Source organism: Talpa occidentalis, unplaced genomic scaffold, assembly GCF_014898055.3.
Source record: "Talpa occidentalis isolate TD23 unplaced genomic scaffold, MPIMG_talOcc4v2.1 talOcc4.7, whole genome shotgun sequence".
In the NCBI taxonomy this organism is placed as follows: domain Eukaryota; kingdom Metazoa; phylum Chordata; class Mammalia; order Eulipotyphla; family Talpidae; genus Talpa; species Talpa occidentalis.
Window position 1 is genome coordinate 113,487,688 of NW_023605083.1, and position 22,812 is coordinate 113,510,499.

General features: G+C 36.5%; 1 long non-coding RNA gene across 2 annotated transcripts in view; it reads left to right on the top strand.

The window, feature by feature from the left end:
- LOC119232338 (uncharacterized) overlaps positions 1-22,812 on the top strand; it is a 73,253-nt gene that overhangs the window by 30,279 nt on the left and 20,162 nt on the right. The window lies entirely within an intron of this gene.

Sequence of the window (22,812 nt, forward strand, 5' to 3'; positions counted from 1 at the left end):
CCCATCCCTTCACTTAAGGTAGAGATAATTTTTTTCTACATTACTAGCTAACAATATTTATTATGTTAATCAATTATTTATTTTAAAAATGAGCCTGAGTGAGTTTTAGATAGTTACATTATTATAACTTACATTTATAACTATATTATCTGTAACTTACATTTTATATATGGTATACACGGTTCTTTTCTAAGAACTACATTTCCTAAAGAAATGGAAAGTACAAAGAAAGTGAGATGAAGCATACAGCTATAGAAACAAGTTAGATTCTCTTACTAGAATACTTAAGACTCCCAAACTGGGTCAAAAAGTAGAAAAAAAAAAAAAAGAGGGCCTCCCTGGTGGCACAGTGGATTGAGCACAGTGCTGTGAAGCTGTCTGCAGCCTCCAGCACCAGTTGGATTCCCTTCCGGCCAGGGAGATACCCACATGGTGTGGCGGACCTCTCCTGCCTCACCCACTGCTCCCCTTAGCAGAGTTTTCGGTCCTTCTGCCTCTTGTGCTCCCTGCTCTGTCTCCAGTGAATCCTGTCACCCTCCCGCGCCTCTGCCTGTATCCCAGTGCTTGTATAAATAAATATTTTTTTTAAAGTAAAAAGAAAACACTAGTTATTTGAACTCTTAAGAAAAAACTGTATATATACTAGCTAGCACATAATTTCAAATACATAAAATGGAATTTCAAGTGTCAAAATTAGATCAGTACTGTTATGTGAAAATACATTTTATGTTTATTTAACACATATCCACATTATACAAATCAAATGATTATGCTTTTATACTTCAAATAGCAATATAATCTGCCTCACAATATTTTATTTTTTTATTTTTTTTTCAAAGATTTATTTATTTGTTTGTTTGTATAAGCACTGGGTACACTCAGAAGTGCGGGAGGGTGAGAGAATTCGCCAGAGCGGGGAGCAGAGCAGGCAGAAGGACCGAAGTACACTGCTGAGGGGAGCAGCGGGCAGCAGGAGAGGTCTGCGCGCCATGTGGGACCCTCCTCCGGTGGCCAGGGAGCCACCGGGGATCGAACCGGCGCTGCAGAGGCTGCGGGCAGCTTTGCAACCCAGCGCTCAACCGCTGCGCCACCGGGGAGGCCCGCCTCACATAATACAGCTAATTCCCCTGAAAGGTATCAAGTAGAGAATAAGAAACTCACATATTTATGAAGGGAATTTGAATTGGTAAAACACAGTAATTTAACATGTACCCAAAACCTTTAAAAATTGTGTGTTATGTTTATAAGAGCAGTTATCACTTATGTAATCAGAAAAGCTTGCCAAAACATATCTCTAAAATGGTTAGTTGAAGTAATCTCCAAAGTGGGAAAAATATCTTGAAAAATCTAAATGCAATGGTAGTGTAAGTGTAAAATGTAATAAGATGGGATACTAAAATCATATGAATCATATTCTGAATAACACTAATAATGCAGATATGTGCATTAATAATTAAATTGAAAAACAGGTTATAACACAGTTATTCAAATTATTTATGTAGGTTTATACATGCAATCACATACATACCCCAGTTAACTATGGAGGATACTTAAAGTATTTGGAATCCTCTGTGAGGAGAAACTGCAAACAAACTTGGAAATAAACCCATGGAGATAAACTTGGTTCATCTTTTACAGAAGACTGTTTTCACTTATACCTTTTTAACAAATCATTTCTCTTCTAACATTTATGTAGAAAGTTATCATAGTATTAATTTCACAAAATATTAGAAACAACCAAAATGATTAATAATGAATTATTTGAATTATATTATGTATGATACATGAGTAGGCATTTGTTACAAATAACTGAAAGAAAATATGTTAAAAAAGAAAATTCTAAATTTATATTATTAATTAAAAGCATATTTTAATATGCATTAAATATAGTATGATCTCAGATTTTTTGAAAAATCATTTGAATACATTAGAAAAATTTAATGATACTTATTTCTAACTAGTGTTCTGGGTGAGTTTATGCATTTTGTGGGATTTTTGTTATTATGCATATTTCAACAATAAACATTCATTAATTTTATGAACATTATAGAACCAATAAAAACGATTTTCTTAATAAAAATACTTGCTTAGTATTCTTCCTCCTTTTTTCTCCTTTGTTTACTGGGTGGATTATAGTGTATGGTGTGTTTTTAATTTAATGTAATAAAAAGTACATGCCTTGGGGTATTTCCTTTTATGATTTTCACCCATGGGGCCATTATTTCCTTGTTAAGTGTCCTCACTTAGAAACAACAGTCAGCAAATATACTGAGAAATGCCTTCCCTAAGTAAACAGAATGAGAGCATTGAAAGTAGCTACCGGGCAGAAAGACTCATTTTGGAAATTCTGCTGTTAGGTCTCCAGGTTCCCATTCAAAGATGAGGTGTAACACTTTTACAATTGAAATCCAAATAGTAGAATAATATTTCTGTGTTCCCTCAAAGGGAATAGCATAGTTTCTTACCAATGTCAAATTTTGTATGGCATCAGCAAACAATTTTTTTTAAAAGAAGAAACTGTGATTGCTGTATTTGACAGCTTGACTGCCAGCTATGCTGATGAACAACTGTGCCACAGCAGGCCAGCTAATGGGGCTCTCTGAACCTCAGTTTTCTCATCTGAAAATACATGAGCACACTGATCTGTATTTTGCATAATTTTATGAAGATTAAAATTAAAACATCGAAAACACCAAGCTTCCTCTTACGCTTCATTGTGATAGTTCTTATGAGATGGTATTTTTCAGCAAACCTGAGACTATGAAACCATGTTGTTTTGCAGGATACTGCAGTAAGCGTTTGTACTCCTGCTCCCTACTAAACATGTACATGTAAATCCATGAGCATGTTTTATTTTGGTGCCAAAGGAAGCAGTCTTGTCACTTTTGAGCCATTTGTATATGCTGTTAAAATGGTACTCTGAGTTTGCATTACAGTTTAATATATCTCCTGAGATGCTTCTCCATTAGCTATTACATTAGTAGTTCAGATTAGACATTCCTAAATATATTCGCTAAACAAATTTGAGAATGGCACATAATGACATCGCCACAAGCTAAACCTTTGATTGATATTTCCATTGTACTGATTTTCTCTTATTTAAATCACCACTTTTTGTTTATATGATGTTGGCTTTGTGATGGAAAATTAAAATTTAAACATAAAGTGATGAGTCTGTCGGTATATATAGTTATATATATATATTTTTTTTTTTCTGTGTGGGTCTCAAGATCATGATCCACTATGAACACTTGAAAGAATAGATTGGCACAAACTTTCACCAAAAAACACATTAATTTTTACACATTGCACACCTTCCATCAACTGTCCACTCTAGGCTGTGTGGTATGCGTAGTCCACAAAAAGATAAAACCATGGGTAAGTCATAAGCTAGAGAACACATTTCCCTTTTTAATGCTCATCAGTGTATCTTGTTTAATAGGACCTTATTGAAATGCTTATGTTGTTCGCTTGTAGTTAGAATGTACATCAAAATGACAGCTAACTAGTCCATGAAAGCTGATATGAAGAGATGCACACCAGTGCTCTCCCCAAGAAATGGGAGGGAAATGTGTTTATTTGCTTTTGGTTGCAGGGTATGAAGGACAGATACCTGGATCCAATCATTCTTTAAAGACACCTCATTAATTAATTCTTTGACAATAATTAACACCTACTAAATTCCAGACTGTATAGCACTTTCTTAGTTACATAATACACAAACTGCCCTTTCAGAAAGAAAACTCTGTCTTTGTTTACTTAACCTGGTGCCTAATGACCCAAATGTTGTATAAGATGGATTTTTGCTTACCCCAATGACAATTTTGCCATGTGGAGAAGCAGAAAACAAAGGTAAGAAAGAGTAAGTTAAAAGGATTATAAGAGGGCCTCCCTGGTGGCACAAGGGGTTAAGCACCACACTATGAAGCAACCCACAGCCTCTGCAGCATGAGTTTGATCCTGGCCAGCCAGGAAGAAGCCTACATGGCAAGGCAGACCTCTCCTTTCTTGCCCGCTGCTCCCTTCAGCAGTGTATTTCGGTCAGTCTGCCTGTTCCCCACTCTGTCTCTGGTGGATCCTCTCCCCCGCCCCCACATCTCTGGCCTGTACTCCAGCTCTTGTATGCATAAATAAATATATCTTTAAAAAAAAAGGATTATAAGAAACAATTTCCTATAATTTCTCCACCTAATGAATGTACATGTATATAAACACAAACATATATTTTCCTAAATATTAATATTAGTAAGGCTTTTTTGTACTTTGCATCAGCCACTCAGGTCTGAGTCTGTTTACATATGAATACAGATGCCATGAGAAACAGTTTTCATGATCTGGGCTGTAGCTACTGTTAGTAAAGAACCCCTCGAGCTCCCTGGGCTCCTCTATTCTGAAGGACATCTGTTTGATTTAGACCCAGCACACAAACCACAACACTGTTGGGAAGTTTGCAGAATCTCTAAGATTGAGAACAATCTGGTGCATGAATATCTGCATAGGGGTAGCTCTTTATTTTTGGAACCAGGTGAATCTTTCCTCTGCTTTCCATGCATATTTAGGGACCTATATTTTGTGATGTAAAGGCCCAGGGTGGGAAGGAAATTTTGAAAGACAAACCCAACCTGGTATATCTTGCAAATTTGACTCTTTTTTTTTTTTTTTTTTTCAGTTTTCCTTGTGTAATGATCCTTATGATCCTATCTTTTTTTTTTTTTTTCTAAATGCTTTTTGGGGAGCCTCCTCAAAATGGAAGACAATGTTGTGGATAGGTATGGAATCAATAACTGCCAGGGTGACCACTAATGTCCAGTCCACTGTAAGTGAATCCTTGTGTTTCTTTAAAGCATCATGTTAAGGGCCATGAGTACTCTTACATTTTGCATCCATTGTGTTTTTGATGTAGGCAAAAGTAATTACTAAGTCACATGCTTTCCTTTTCACTGTTCCTTACAATTTTAGCAGCTAATATGAAATGCTAAACCACTGCTAATTGAAAATTGATTTTGGAATCAATTTTAACAGCCAACTCAGTTGAGAAGAACATGTGAGGAAGTTTTATCAACTACCTCTGTCCCTAATAGAAGTCTCTGTAAAATTTCTCTGACCAGGCCTAAGAATTTAGAAATTGTCAACCCTCTTAAAATTCAAAGAACAATTTACAAATTTCGTTATTGAGCATGGAGAGGCAGGTTTACTAGGAGGGCTTGTTACCGTAAGATGAAATTAGTTACATCATTGGAAGGATGATGCAAGTCAAATTTATTAGGTTACGGCCAAAGAAAAATAAATATGTCTTTCCATTCCTAATCCTGTGATACTTGAATGTCAGACTGGATGTTTTACATAATAATCTTAAAGTATAGACTTTATCATTCTAATTTACAGATGTGAGAAATTGTTATAGGGCAGCCCCGATATTGAACGGGTTGCCTGGCTGTGGGTCCTCACCTGCGCGCTTTAAAAGGGACTTATTAATACTCCACTACAGGCAAACACAAAAGGTTAATAAAAGGTTTATTTACAAGGGAAAGGAAATAAGGAAAATGTACAACTGAGGGAGAAAATAGGGAAATAAAGTCTTTAATTCGTCCTACCTGATCCGCCGACCTGGAAACCCAAAGGCACTCTCAGAGCTGGCCCAACGCTGCTAGCTGGCGGAGAGCCAAAATTGGGGGGGGGGGCCAAAGCCCACGTGTCTGGTTTTATACCAACCTGGCTGCTTAACCCCACCCTCATGTCCCAGCCACCTTCCCTTTGGTGGTGATGGGATTTGGAGTTCCCAGTGTCTTTGGCTTTGGCCTGGGGTGGGGGTGGAGTCCACAAAGCCTGTATGGAATTAGCTTTAGGACATCCTTTTCCCCCTAACAAAATGAGAGGGGAAATGTGACTACAGCTCAAGTCTAGAAAGATCTATCTCCTCCTGGTATACCAGTCTGCTCATGACACTTACCCTTTGTCAAAAATTTTTGTTCCCATTATCTGTACTAAGTGTCTTATATGCAGTATCTCATTTAATGTTTACATAAACTCTGTGATGTAGTTACAATTACTTCCCATTATTTTCTAGATGATAAATCTATACTTTAGAGAAGGAAATTAATATCGCCAAGGTCACATAGATAGTGGAGGGAGAGCTAGATCTCTTAGCCAGCCTTTAACTCTGAATTTTTCATTTTCATGTGCTAGGTCATCCCATTGCCACTATTTTATCTGTATTTGAAAATAAAGGTCATGCAGATTATTATTAAGAATGGGTGTGTGGGGCCTCCCCGGTGGCGCAGCGGTTGAGCGCTGGGTTGCGAAGCTGCCCGCGGCCTCTGCGGCGCCGGTTCGATCCCCGGCTGCTCCCCGGCCACCGGAGGAGGATCCCACATGGTGCGCAGACCTCTCCTGCCACCCGCTGCTCCCCTCAGCAGTGTACTTCAGCCCTTCTGCCTGCTCTGCTCCCCGCTCTGGCTCTGGTGAATTCTCTCACCCTCCCGCGCTTCTGACTGTACCCAGTGCATGTATAAACAAAACAAACAAATATAATAAATAAATAAATAAAAACATGCCTCTATAAAAAAAAAAAAAAAAAAAAAAAAAAAAAAGAATGGGTGTGTGAGTACTGAGAAGCAATACAGTAGGAAAAGTGGATGATAGTGAATGAGTATTGCAGTTCCGCCTTAAGAAAGCCAAACACACAATAGAGTTTTTCAGAGTTCAGGTGTCGTGTTGGTAGGAATCTGATTTCATTCCCAGAGTCGGACAGCATGCTGGCTAAGATTTTTTTTAATGACCCCCCCCAACTCATGGTTTACTGGCTTTTATTCTGAGAACCATAATTTGCTACATGGAAAGAGAATTACTTTGTTACTGCTACTACAGCTAGCTCACTGTTTTTAGAAATTCACTGGTCTTCAGGAATTGTAATTTTACATTGTCTCATGAATATTTTAAACCGCCCCCCCCAAAAAAGAAAGAAAACCAAACAAACAATAGAGTTTTTCAGAGTTCAGGTGTGTTTTATTTTTTATTTTTTTTTAATTTTTAATAACAGTTTTATTTTCTTAATAATAAATTTTATTTTTATATTCCCCATACAATTGCAACCCCCTTATTTTGACCCCAATCCCTCCCCTCCCGCCCTCTACCCCCCATAGAGTGTCTCTGGTTCATAGTTTTTTGTTGATTTTGATTTTCACTTTCTTATAGTTATTCATTTTCCTGGTCCCTTATTTAAGTTTTCTAGATTCCTGCTATGAGTGAGACCATCCGGTATTTTTCTTTTTCTTTCTGGCTTATTTCGCTGAGCATGATCCCTTCCAGCGCCATCCATGTTGCTGCAAATTGCATGTGTTTATCTTTTTTGAATGCTGAGTAATATTCCATGGTGTATATGTACCACATCTTCTTGATCCAGTCATCTATTTTTGGGCATTTGGGCTGTTTCCAAACCTTAGCTATTGTAAATAGTGCTGCTAAAGACAAGAAGCTGAGATGTCAAGAGTACTAGGGATACTCTGAAATGTTAAATTAACTGATAATTTTTAGATAATCTTCCATATTAATTTTTTGAAATACCCTTTAAAAATTTCCTTTCTTCCTTTCTCCTTCTGGCTGCAGCAGCTTCTATAAAAAGAGAAATCACAAAACAATTCTTCCATTTCTTTTGATGTATAGTTGATAATTTGTGGTGAAATAAAGTAAAAGAGTGAGGGAAAGACTTCTCTCTGTGTTGGACATATTAGTGAGATATTTATGAAAATAAGTTGTGACCTATAATTTTTGCCCAAGTGCATAAAAGGATGAAGAGCCTATTCGAAGGGAAAAAGCAATGTTAGCAGGTCTTTTACTTCATGCATCAAATGCATGTAGTTTAATCATGCTGACTTCAGAAAGATTACATTCTCATACTAAGCCCCTGCCAGGTTGGCATGACACAGAAACACAAGAACACTAAGCTTACACTGATTTAATTTTCCCAAAATGTACTATTAAGAATTAGGCTTTATCACATACATTGTTGATAACATGATTTACTTGGAGGAGTGCTTGCATGGAATTCATTCATCATGTGCTATAGATAAGTCAGATGAGAACCCTTCAAGGTTCTGTTGGGTGTTCTTTATTTTTCCAGAACTCAAGTAGTCATCAGAGTGCAAAGAAATAAACTTTAAAGTCTGCTGAGATTCTGATATCAAATAAAAATATTTAATTTGATGAAATACAATATAAAGAATCTATTTTGCTATATCTTTGTTTAGAAAAAGTCTTGCACCTTGATCAAAGTCTTCCCAAAACAATTGAAAACACATTAACCTTAACATACCCAAATAATATAATTAATATTGATTTTGATATGCTATAAAATTGAAACAATAGCAATTTTTTTTTGTTATTGAAAAATAACAAATATTCAATACTGCATATGTACCAAACACACAGCCAGTGTTTTCAGAGCATTCATTTATTAAATCGCACAACACATCTGTGTTGTAGGGACTCTCCCTTGTCTTGTGTCCCTGGAGAAAGTGAGGCTTTCTCCAAAGGTTAACTGCCAAAGTCACACAGCCAGTAAATAGATTTAGGACTGAATCCAGGTACATCAGCTAAAGAATTCACAATCTTACACTATAAGCAGATTCGAGTCTATTTCCTCATTTGAGAAGAAAATTCAGAAAAACATCCTGTTAGCCCCAGGATGCCAGACCACCAATTCAATTAAAGCATGCTTGAAAATCATCTGTAATCAAAGGACTACTGAAACTAAGATGAGAAATAGACAAATTAATATGAATTATTATACCCTGGTAATATTTCAAGGGGTTTTATTTATAAAGTGTCAGAAAACTATGTTGTGATATAGATTACCCTGTGATAGAGTAGGAGTCAGTGTGTTTTCAAACTCTTAAATGGCATTCTCAGAAACAAATTAAAGTCTTATATATAGAGCATGGAATAAGACATCTGTTTACTAGGTATATATAGTATCCTGGGAAAACTACTTGCCCTTTCTAAACCTATGCCCTTGTTCACACACGCACACATGCACACACACACACACACGCGCGCGCGCGTGTGTGTGCCCCTATCTTATTCTGCTAAGTGAGAGCATTTTGAGGAAGGCATAAATGATCCACTGCTCATAATGGTAAACTAAGTCCTTTGAACCCATCCACCTACTGAAAAAAATGAGAACATTTAAATTTAAAACCTCTACTCATAAGCATCAGATTGGTAAAAAGACCATGAAGAATGACTGGATCACATACCAAAAACAAGAAAACCCAGAGAGATAAGCTCACCAGATGTGTTTACTTTTGCCCTAGGGGGTCTATACATTACTACCTTCCAGAAGCAGCAGATGAATAGCCAAGAGCTTGAGAAGAGTTTGGGACAAGCCCTTGAGGCTCAGGGGATGAAAATTCAAGCTCAACCCTCACCCTCCCTGCCTAGACACTGATTAAGCACCTTCAAGTTTCCACACCAGGAGTCAGTGAACACAACCAGACTGGCCTTCACAAATGGAAACACAACTGGATGCAGGACATTAGGGGGTTGTTAGTGCATCAAATGCAGGGGGTTTGACTAGAACAGGACATAGTGGGAGATCTGGGGTGCTGTAAACGCTTTAATTTTTGGCCTGGGTGGTGTTTACAAGTTACCAACTTCATGACAGTTTATTGATCTGCACACTAAAAATTTGCATACTTTTCTCTCCAGCTTTTTATTTCAATAAAAGCATTCTGAAAACATTTATTTTTAAGGTTTAAATAAAAAAACCTTTGCAATATTATCTACTATGTTGGAAGTTTATTTATTCTTTGTGTGAAATTTTCAAGATTTGCATATTCTCACATGGGGTTTAATGTTATAATTTCACTTATAAGTACATATTTTCAATGGATACATAAATATATTTTCTCTTATGATTTTCTAAATAATTTTATTTTCTCCAGCTTCTTCATTAAAATACTGTATATGATAGATTCAACATACAATATATGTGTCAATCAGCTGTTTTTCAGTAAGGCATCTGTTCAACAGCAGAGTATTAGTGATTAAGATTAGGCAGGAATGACAATTAACTTGGGTTTTTGACTGTGAGCATTACAGGACAGGGAGAGGGGCATCCCAGACCCTTCTGCTTCTCCTATTTTACTTGTGTTTGCATGTTTGCAGACTATATGTTTGTCAGTCACCACACTGTAACATTTTAAAGCAACCAGTTAATTTAGTCAAGGTAGACTTTGAATTGCACTCAGACAATGTCACATGTTACATATCAGATCAAACAGAATACTTGGTGTTTTGGAATCGAAGATAGGTGGGCTTTATGGTGACCAAGACAATTTGATTTTCTCTGTTTGACTAAATACTAGAAGACAATTTTATCCCCTGCCTCTATACCCATGCCCACCCTCTTTTCAGAGCATTTACTTTAGAAACAATTAGTTGCAAATCTTTTCTCTACCCCTTTGAGATATAGCTCTTTTTAGAAACTTTCTAGTTATTTTTTATAACTCAGGCATTCCTCTTTTTCAAGGACCTAGGAACCATTTCTTTGAAATGTAATCATCCAGGAACACAGTGCACTCTATCTCCCAATTTCTGTGGAAAGGTATGAGCTTAACTTGATTCGAGTTGTAAAACTACCTCTTACAAAGACATAAAAAAGGAGAAAATTCACTTTCCCTATGGTTAAGGCCAATTAGCAACTCATATGCTCTATGACCTCCCTGTGGAGCTGGAGAAAACTGGGAATTTGGGCTTGGTCTGTGCTTGCTCCCCTTTTACTGGCAGTAGAGTTGGAATAAAATCAACTTGTATTTATTTTGTCTGATACGATTTCCTCCTTAGCATTGATATACATACATAATATAGCTGTATATATGCACATAGTATTTGCACATCAGTAGCTCTCATGAATAAATATATGCCTGTAATGATTTCTACATATATATAAACATATAAACTTAACAGAGTTCCTTAGACAGAAAGACTGCAAACAATATTGAGGGAAGAGTACAAGGTAATTGTATTAGTAAGTATCAGAAAATATTACATAAATCCAGAGAATTTGTAGATAATGTCTTTTTTTTCACCTTGATTCAACCTCCCTCCCTCCACTTCCTTCTTCATAGCTCTTTTTTTTTTTCTTTCCATGTGCTTATTTCCAAGGTTATATGTAAAGGGTATTGTACAATAAATAAACATGTACCAGCATGTACCATGTAACCACATTGTGGTTGATGATGAACTGCATATACAACGATGGTCACAAAATTCCTATTTCCTAGTGATGTCTTAGCTGTAACATCATAGCATTGTAAATCAGCAGCAATATATCATATAGCTCATATTTACTGCATCTCTTGATAGCATCATTTTCCCCGTGTTCACTTTAATCTTGTGTTGTTTGTTCATCATGGTCACTACATGCACAAAGTTCTAGGTAAGGTGAGGATCCATTTGCCTAGTAACTGGAAGCCACAATTTCAGAAACCAAGTTCATTTTAACAGAACAAGAACTTCATTGCCTGATAAACAATGGAGAAGGGAGAACTTGTGTTCAGAAGCACCTTCTCCCTGAGCCTCAGGGAGGGGTTTCATTTGACTTGGGGAGACTAGTGTGCCATGAGTTCAGGGTTGCATCTCAGTGCCTCTATGCAGGAGGTTTCTTTTGGGGATATTATCACAGATATCTGTGGCACATGCTACTTATTTGACTGTTTAGGTCCAGTTCTGTGGCTTCTACTTTTCCATTTGACTTCCCATAAAAGAACACAGTTTGGTGCAGAAGTATTCCATTAGCCTCGCTACCTTATGATTATACTGTGGTTGCCAGTAAGAGGCCTCATCTTTGATTGACTTGAAAGTGATGAAGGACAATGAAAGTGGAAAATCAATGATGTTTATTGCTCACCAGTCAGGCATGTACCATTCCTCCATAGCTACAATCTTGAAGAACAAAATAAAGTGGGAGAAGCTATTAAAAGATCTGCTTCATTGAATGAAAGGAGGCTAATGAAGAGTTGAGAAGGGCCTATATCAGAAATGGAGAAATCATATTTTTTAATGACCTGGATAAAAGACCAGACACAGAAGTATGTCCTCAGCACCATAATGATAACAATTAAATCAGAAGGTTTATTTGTGGTTCTAAAGAAAAGGCCAGACTGGACGAAAATGTCAAACTTACTCTCAGTGTTTTTAAACTATGTGTAGATTATTATTCATTAGTAGTGATGAATCTGAGTGCTGATATAAAGGTAGCTGGAGCATTTTGGGGAACTCTATACTGATTGTAGAGGAAAAATACTTAACAGAGCAAATCTTCCATATGCATGAAGTCTTGTGATTCTTGAGATGGATACCTGAAAGAATTTTCATCCATTAGGAAGCCAAGTCAATGCCAGGTTTCAGGGCTTTAAAGGGCAAGAAAATAGTCTTCCTTAGGTACAATTTTGTGAAATATAAATTAAAATCCTTTGTAGTCTGGCATAGTAGGAATCCCAAGACCTTCAAGCATATCAATAAGCACACACTTCCAGAATACAATAGGAGCTTTAGGAAGTCACAGATGACCCAGCTAATCTTCCAAGATGTCCTCCTGAATTGCTGTACCAGCAAAATGGATAAGCACCATATGGATAACCACATACCTATCGTGATTTTGCTCATTGTCAATTATACTCTGGGGGCATCCTTCTTTTATTGATAGTCTTCATACTAATGAACACCTAAAGTAGTGTTTCTCTCTCCAGATGCCACATCTTTGATTTGACCAATAGGTCAAGGAGTTATGGCGGCTTTCAAAATCTACTACCTAAGGAAGACCTTTGCCCATGTTATTGCTGCATCTGAAGAAAACATTGAAAAGACACAGATGAGATTCTGAAAGTATTACATTATAACTTCATCAAGAACCTTCCTTGAGCTTGAGTTGATTTCATCCAGGAGTGTAAGAGAGATCTCTGGAAGAAGAGACTCAATCATCCATTATCTCAAAGTATTTGCCAAGCATCAGGAAGTTACAAAAATCAACAAGGCTGTGGTTGAGATGGCAAGCAACTTTCACCTGGGTGTCTTTTGAGGATGACATTGAGGTGCTCTGAGAGGCAGTTCCTGAGAAACTGACTCATGAGGAGTTGGAAATGGAACATCATTGCATAGATGAAGAAGAGACAAGATAAAAGAGGAGAAGACAAAGGAGAAGAAAGAAGAAAAGAAGAAGAAAATGGGTAAGAAAAAGAACTCCAAAGAAAATTCAGTAAAGGGTTTAGCAGACGTTTTTGTAGACTTCAACAAGCTCTTAAAAGTTGTAAGAACGAAACTCAAAGCCAAAAGGTCTTCATTATTAGAGAGGAATAGTCTTGGTGTATTGTATGCTTACAAGCAAATCTATGATCAAAAAGAAATAAACCAAACTACTATGGACATTTTTCTGAAAAGAGTGACACTTCATTAAGAAGAGCCATTGGCAAGCCTTTCAGGAAGTCTTCCAAAAGAAGTCATAGTGATCTGACAGGTCCATGCAACTTGTTGCCCCTGAAAACCTTCCAGTGGGTAAAAATGTGGAGGTGAAGGCATTGATATCTGAATCATGTGTAGGTCTATGCTAATGTGTATGTTTGTATCTTAGTGCTTAACAGAAGAGTTTAAAAAAAAAATTAAGTAGCAAAGGCCTATAGAATAAAGACAGAAAGAGAAAGTAGTTTTGTACAACTGTGCATATGATGTATTTGTGACTTAAGCTAAGTGTTTTACAAGTGTCAAAAAGTTAAAAAAATAATGTCTATCAAGTTAAAAAAATGAGGAAACTAAGGCTATTATTCAAGAAAGAAAAAATATTTTCTTATCAAGTTAGTGTAGTTTAAATGTATATATATTTTAAAGTCTGCAGTAGTAAATGGTAATATCTGAGGCCTTTACATTCACTTATCACTCACTCACCCAGAGCAACTTCCATTCTATAAGCTCCATTCATGATTAGTGACCTATTAGTGTACCATTTTTTAAAATCTTCCATACTAGGGATTCCCGGTGGTGTAGCAGGTTGAGCATAGCCCTGTGAAGCTATCAGCAGCCTCTGCAGTGTGGGTTCGATTCCTGGCCAGCTAAGGAGATACCCACATGGCGCGGCAGACCTCTCCTGCCTCACCCATTGTTCCCCTCAGCAGTGTATTTCAGTTCATCTGCCTGTTCTGCTCCCTGCTCTGTCTCTGGTGAATCCTCTCACCCTCCTGCACCTCTGACCTGTACCCCCGCTATTGTATAAATAAAATAAATCTTAAAAAAACTTCCATACTATACTTTTACCGTACCTCTTCTATGTCTAAATATGTTTAGATACACAAATACTATTGTGTCCAGTGGCCTACAGTATTCAGAACAGGACCATGCTATTTGGGGCACCAGACTACAATGTGACAGTCATACAACTACAAACCTAAAGATGCACTTTCAGAATGAATCCCCATCATTTAGTAACACATGACGGAATAGTACATTAGGCCCCTTATCTGTGTTTTTTGCTTTTTTTGTTTCTGTTGCCCATGATCAACTGCAATCTGAAAATAGTACATACAATAAGATATTTGGAGAGAAGAAGAGAGACCACATTCAGATAATTTTTATCAGACATATTGCTATAATTGTTATATTGTATTATGTTAGTTTTAATTTTTGTGCCTAATTTATAAATTAAACTTAATTGTGTATGGATAGGGGAAAAATTAGTCTATTTAGAGCTCAGTAGTACCTGGGGGGGTGTCTTGAACTGTATCCCCCAGAGATAAGAGCGGGCTGTACTCAAACAATTCAAGGGAAACCCATAATTTTAAATAGATATTAGTGACAAACCATTTAATATGCAGCTCATTTGATGTTCAGCACCTTAAGCAGCATCAGTCTGACTATCTTTGACAGTGATGTATAGTTACTTTCCCATTTCTTTAACTCATTTCCTATGGAAGCGCCAATCTTCACCCAAAAGAAGAGTCCAGTTCTGCTCACTAAGCTCAGGTATCATCTGACACCTTTGATATGTCTCTTTGCCCATTTTCTTTCAATGGTAATATTGTCACAATTCCCTCCCAGCACACTTTTCACCCTAGGAAGCTACATATTAATAATTAGTAAGTTACACCTGTTCCGTCTGTCACATCAAATTCATTATTTTTGTAACAGGAATCTACCTACAGTCTGTGCAAAACCACAGAGATTTTTTTTTTTAACATGACTCTCAGCTCAGTCTTTCCTTAAGCAGGCAGTATCTTATAATTGTGGGATGTTGCAGCTTTAAAAAAAAAAAGGCGATAGAAATCAATTCCTGTTTGTTCAATAACAGGGCAAAAGAAAAGAGAACACGTTTGCAAACAGCAGGTGAGGCTTTCAATTTGAAAATCAATCAGAGTATCTGTTGTCTGCCTTCAAGGGCAGAGCTCATAGCTATATGCCAATAGAGGGGAGGAGATCCAAATGCAACTCTTTATTTTGAGATTTACACATTTACAAACAAAGACATCCCTGACACTCCTACTTTTATTCTGAACCTGAAAGCATATGGGATGTGTTCCAGTTTTAATTCTTAGCATTCTGCCTAGACTTGTTGCTTGCTTCTCTATATATATCTTGTCAAATTTCAAATTTTTATTAATATTAAGAAGTATAACTTTTAAAAAATGGGCTGTGTTGCCCATAAAAAGGAACAAAACTTCCACTTATCCCTGAAGTTCAGTGAGCATGTATAGTGAGAGTGCCTTGCTCTTTGCCAGGCATTACAGAAGGTATTGAGAATGCAGGGATGTTTGCATGGAACAATGGCAATGATGTATTTTTAGAAGTTAGACTTAAATGTGGCTTACAATCCAGAAAATATAGTATTATAAACAATGTTAGGAATGCCATACTTCCCAACATACTAAACCTGCAAACTTACCTGTGGCTAAAAACAGGAACATAGGCCCAGAATGGAGTCACTTATTCTAAGTCCTATATCAGCACACTGAGATGTAACTAAATCACAGTTTGGGCTCTCCCAGAAATGGAACATTAAACCAGTCAGTCAGGAATCACCTGATAAGCTCTAGTTAGGTAATTTGCCTGATAGACCCCTGCCATCCCCTAAAGGAAAGTAATCTTGCAATAACCAACCTCCTTTTTTGCCTAGTATGACATCCTTGTATCTGCTGCCTCCTGCCAATAAAAGTCTTTCATTTTATATAGCTCCTTGAAGCTGCTTTTCTATCTGTTTGCTCCCCGCTCTGGCTCTGGTGAATTCTCTCACCCTCCCGCGCTTCTGACTGTACCCAGTGCTTGTATAAATAAATAAATAAATGTTTTCTATCTGTTTGATTGGAAGCAACCTGATTTGATTTTTGTTCAAATAAGCTATGAAAAATTTTAATATGCCTCAGTTTATCCTTTAACACTGTTAAAGTGAATGTATATGAAAGCAAAAATGGGCTAAATTGTATTTAGCACATTATTGATTTTTCACTGGAGACACATGAATTATATAAGCAGCATGGGAGCCAGAAGTTAACTTAGTGCAGAGAATGCAGAGGGGCTGCTGTATTTTTGCAAGCGTTCATAACTGTAAGAAAATATCTGGTTGGACCCAGAATAAAATGTGAGAATTGGACATTGATTTTCTTCCTCCAACAATGTGAGGGCATTATTTTCAACAGTTTGCCAAAGGCAGTTTCGAGTTTCTTTTGCTAAAAAGAGTCAACTTTAGGATCGGAACCAGGAATTCTGACACTGATTTCTACAGTTTCTGACTATGGAATAGCATGCTAGCACAGCTCAGCACCTCTGCATGTTCATGCCTAATAAATATTTGTGATGGGATTTACTTGGAAAACTCCTATTTCTCTCTTACAGTATCATATAGAAGATGAACACTTTCAAGTAAGAGTGGACCATAAATATTCAATTTGCTATGTAAGCATAACCGAGTGTATAAACCCTTCTTTTTAAATAGGTTATGATAGAAAGGAATGCAGAGAGAATTGAAAGAAAAATGAAAATTTCAGGGTCTTTATTCACATATTGTATCTGTGGGGGATCCTGAAAAGAAACAGAAGGCATAATAGCATGGAGGTAATTGAGAGGAGTTTACTAAAGACGTTATTTATAAAGAGTGGGCAGAGTTAAGAAAATCCAACAAGATCCACTGGAACTGACAATAGGGAGGAGAGAAAGAGGTGGAGGATAGCATCACCCTGGATCTGAAGGGACACGAGAAAGGGGAGATTACTGCAAAGGATGGCCACTAAATAGAATGGAAGTTTCAAAAGACATAGCCAACTTCTACCAGATAGGGACCAGGGGGTTATAGGTCCTATCTGCATGCTTCTATTTCCCATAAGATTCTGTTTCTCTTTTCCATTGACTGAAACCAGCATGGAGGGTGCCTGCCTTTCAAACCTGACTGGCCCACTTTACTTCCATGGAAGCTCCAATCAGATTGGCCCTTTGCAATCCCGGCTATTTGACGTCACATACTGAGGTTGGACTTGGAAAATGAATACAAGGAGCAGTGGAGGAGGTGTATGTGTGGTTGATGCTGGTCATGTGCCCATTAAATCAATGCATTTCACTGCCATTCAAATCAATACAAAGCATGCTGGCTTTCGCTCCACTTCTTTTGCCCTCAGAAACAGCGGTGTTGTAAATGTATAATGTATCCTACAAATCTACAAATTATGATGTCTTTCGGATTGCTGTGAGCAGAGAAGCATCTTAGTACCCGAAAAGGATCTATCCTTATATAACAAATGACTGCCATCTCCAAGATGAAGAGGAATGGAGAAAATCTAGGGCTTAGGATTAGCTTTTGATTTTCATTTTTTTTAGTCTTTATTTTATTTATTTAATTTTTTAGCTTTAAAATTGATCTATGCTTTTTAAGCTGAGTATAAATATATATAATTAAATTTATTTATTTTCATACATCATTGTTCATTTTGTACAGTACTTAATTTCTCCCCTCAGGCATAGTTCCCCTATTACTCCCACCACTATAGCACCCTTTAACCATCACCATAGTCCCTTGTGTTCTTCTCTCTCCTGTTTTGACATATTTCCCACCTCCTCCCTTGCTGTATGCTTCAGATATATGGTCAACTCGCAAGTTTTCTCATTTTCCTGACTCATTTGGTTTCTCTGTATTCCAATATAAGTGAAACCATCTGATCTTTATACTTTTTAATTTTGACTTATTTCACTTAGCATAATCCCCTCAGCTCCATTCATGTTGCCCTAAATGATTGACATGAGTTTATCTTTTTGATTGCTGTATAGCATTCCACTGTGTATATATACATCTTCTTGATGCAATCATTTGTTTCGGAGCATTTAGGTTGTATCCATTTCTTAGGTATTGTAAATAGTGCTGCAATAAGTAGGAATGCAGGTTTTCTTTCAAATTACTGTTTCTATGTTCTTAGGATAAATTCCTATGAGTGCAATCACTGGATCATATGGTAGATCCATTTTCAGTGTTTTGAGGAACATCTACACAGGCCTTTATTTTGTTAGTCACTAAGTACAGTGGTCTCTTCTCTGTAACATGTATTTTTCTCTTCACTTCCTTTAGGGGTTTTTGTTTTCTTTTTCCTTTTTTGTTCTTTCTTTTCTCATACTTCTTTATTACTTGAATTCTTTTAAAATATCTTTAAATTAGGGAATATAATTTTTCTTAAACAAATCACTAAAGTGACCATTCTTTTAAAATGTGCTTATTTTACACAAGGAAATGCAAACATTGCTTCAGCTACTCAATTAAAAAAGTCAAATAGAAAGGAAAAAGATTGTAGCAATCTAGACTACATTTTTTTTCTTTCTTTTTTTCTAGAAAAGCTCATATTGATCCTGAAATGTCTAATAATACAATCAAAGAGTTCATGTAATTTTGTTGTTTTAATTTATGGTGAAAATTCTCTTCAAAAGCAGTTAAGTCCTTGGTAATTTCCAAAATAGGATACAACTATCCCCTTAGGGGGCCTCCCTGGTGGCATAAGGGGTTATGCACCGCACTATGAAGCAGTCCACAGCCTCGGCAGCATGAGTTGCTCCCCAGCCAGGGAGCAACCCACATGGCGAGGCAGACATCTCCTGTCTCATCTGCTGCTCCTCTCAGCAGTGTATTTCATCAGTCTGCCTGTTCTCCTCCCTCCCACTCTATCTCTGGTGAATTCTCTCATCCCCCACATTTCTGGCCTGCACCCTAGCTCTTGTATGCATAAATAAATAAATCTTAAAAAAAAAAAAAACTCACCTTAGGGAAAAGATCAGGTACTCTTTCAGACCAGAAGGATGCCATTTAGTCTGCTGAATTATTAAATTATTTCTGATAATATAATGGCTTAAAAGAGTTACGGGATCTTCCCAAAATATCAAATTGCTCTTCAGTAGAAACTTAAGATAGTAAAAGAAATTGATTCACCAGGTATATAAATGATTTTTTTCTATAGTTAATTGTTCCTTGAGGCAAATTAAAGGTAACCCTGTTTATATTACCCCAAATATAATGGCTCCATTTTTAAACATTTTTATAAAAAAATATAACATTGTCAACATTTAAACAATTCTAAATTATTTTCTCATAAAATTATATTTCTATTATGGAACATTTCTTTTAAAAGGAGTCATAAAATAGTCATTCAAAACTAACAAATACAAATGAAATTCAAATAGTAATTTTAGTATGTAAGGGGAATCTAAACACATAGTGTAAAGAAAATTATTTTTATTTATTTACTATTGTATGGGTTTATGTTGCTCCAAAATTGGTATGTCAAAGGCCTAACTCCCAGTAAATAAGGTTTTGTTTTGTTTTTTGTAAATAGGATTGTTGCAGAATTAGTTAATGAGAATATAATGGAGAAGTGTAGGTTCCTAGTCCAATAGGACTACTGTTCTTATACAAAGGAGAAATTTGAGTGTGCACAGACACACACACACACACACAACACCACCACCACCACCATCACCACCATTTCAAGATTCAATTTATACTATCACAACCAGAGAGGGAGGCCTGGAACATGTTTTTCTCTTGTGTCTTCAAGGGAACATGGCTTCATTGACACTTTGATCTAGAATTTGTAGATTCCAGAATTGTGAGGCAATGCCTATCTATTGTTTAAGCCACTCAGTTGGTGGAATTTTGTTATGACAATCCTAGAAAATGATTTCAAGTACTTAAAGATGTTAACAATAACATGTGTGAATATTTTGTGACAGATATTGCATTGTATTACTATTACTACTCATCAAAAACTCATTTAAGGGAGAATATGGAGAAAGAAACTGAAAACAAATATAGTAACTGCACGAAGAAGATTCATAAAAAGTGTATTGTCACATACTTGTCAGGTTTCCAGTCAAAAGTGAGACCCTAAGGACTGATTTCTATGGGGAACATTATCATGAAGGAGTCAGCAGATGGAGAAAATTGAGAAAATATCATTAAACTGAATGAAGATGAGTAACAACACTAAACTAGATCCAAGGGCATGTCTCAGTAAATAATATACACATCTTATCTGAATATGAGATTTAAATATTCAAGTACGTGAATTTTAAGAACACTTACCTGTGCAAGTCTCATCAGACTTCCCAGGAAACTACTTCTTTACATTTCTGGGCCATCAGGAGGCTCAATCCTGCATATTTATCATTAAAATGATAATCAAGTCCAGATAACATATAACTACAAAGATATCCAGTAACCTCCTGTGAATTACAACAGCAACCAGTATGAAAAAAATAAATCCAATGTTATGTCAACACAAAAAGGTACAAATAGCTTTTATTTCTACAATTATGTAACAGAACACAAAACTTAAAAAACACATACAGTTGAGAGAAAACAGTGTTTTATACAAGATTTGTTGGTCCTGTGGCACATCTACTTCTGGCATATTGCTTTGTACAACTTAGAATATTTGTATTTAATGTTGAAAAGACCATAGTTCATCCATTTTAGAGATAGTGCACATTGTGCCATCTATTATTACGAATTATCAGAGATCCATGCACAAAAGAGAATCATTGTGTTTGGTGAATTACCCTGGCATTGTGCTTTTACCCTCCTTCTAGGACATTACAGTAAGGAACTGGAGAGACTGGGTATTATTTTTGGGAGGAAAGAGATGATAAATCCAAGGAGGTCAGTCTCCAAGGACACAGAGCAGGTGAAGAGTGGAGAGTGCCTCTATGGAGTTCGATTGGTTGTTCCATTTAGTAAAAGAATATTGTTACAAATACTCCTCACTATAATGCTAGCTTTTCTAGGGCCCACTGGGAGGAATTTCCTATGGATTTTATTATAAGCAATGACCCTACTTCTCTTACATATCATGTATTACATATTATGACATCAGATAGTTATAAGCCTTGTCTTTGGGCTTCATTTTCAATTATTTTCACTTTGTTTTCCCATAATTTGTCACTTCTTCTGATGTGCTGTTTATATGTTATAAGCAACCTGAAATTCTATTTTTAAACAATGTAATATTTAGCCTGAATTCTCTATATACTGTATGCTCATTTTATCATGACTAAGTTCAACAAGAAGGATTGGGAATAAAAAGTGAGGAAAAATGATAAAAGACATAATAAATAACTTGAATAAAATTAAATTTCTCAACTACCTGACCAGACCCTCAAGCCTCCTGACTAGTGTAACTTTAATGAATGTTTGACAGTAATTTAGGGGAGCTGTAATCTTTTTTGGAGTCAGTTTATTTTAATTCATCTCAACAAACATTTACTGAGTTCCTACTCTGAGAAGGACATTGAAGGATACTGGTAAACCAGAGACAAAGAATATTTACTATTTTCAAGTGACTTTTCTAACAGAGACCCCAGAAAGAACTGTGTTAAAGACAATTTTATTTATTTATTTATTTATTTAATTTATTTATTTATTTTTATATAAGAGCTGGGGTATAGGCCAAATGCGCAGGAGGGTGAGAGGATTCACCAGAGACAGAGCAAGTAGCAGAACAGGCAGACTGATGAAATACATTGCTGAGGGGAGCAGTGGGCAAGACAGGAGAGATCTGCTGAACCATGTGGGATTCTTGCTGGCCAGCCGGAATCGAACCCACACTGCAGAGGCTGCTGACAGCTTCACAGCACTGCACACAACCCGCTGCACCACCAGGGAGGTCCCTACAATTTTAAAAATATTAAAATATCAGCTAGGTCAGGGCACAAAGTCTTCATAATTATGGTAGTTTGTCAAATAGTATAATGCCTGACATGGGACACGGAAAACTTTAAAGGCAAGTGTTTGAGAGTAAACAAGATACCACTTTAAGGCAAAAATCAGGAAAAAATATCTGGGTGAAAGCTGAATTTCTTACTCCTATTTGCGTTGTCACTCTAACTGCCTATCTAAAACCAGTGTACATGGTGTCTTAAAACACCTATGAGGCCAGAGAACAGCAGCAGTGAATTAATGTTCTTGAGGCTTTTTTTTTTTTTTTTTTTAATCATCTGCTCAGTTTGATCCTGGAAGGGGGTGGGGGCGGGGTTGAAATTTCTAGGTAACTTTCTAGGCAAACTTTGTAGATAAGTGGGAATTTAAATATCCCTTGGTAGACTTTGCTCTATATTTGCTTTCTAGATAGTAAAACAAAATATATATGACAACAATAACAAAACATAGAAAATATAATTTTTCAGAGCTTCACATCTTGGCCCTGTTACCTACCAACTGTGATCACATCAATTAGTTTCCTTTTTACATTAGCTTCTCATGTGGAAATGGGAATAATTATAGTACCTATATCATATCATAGGATATTT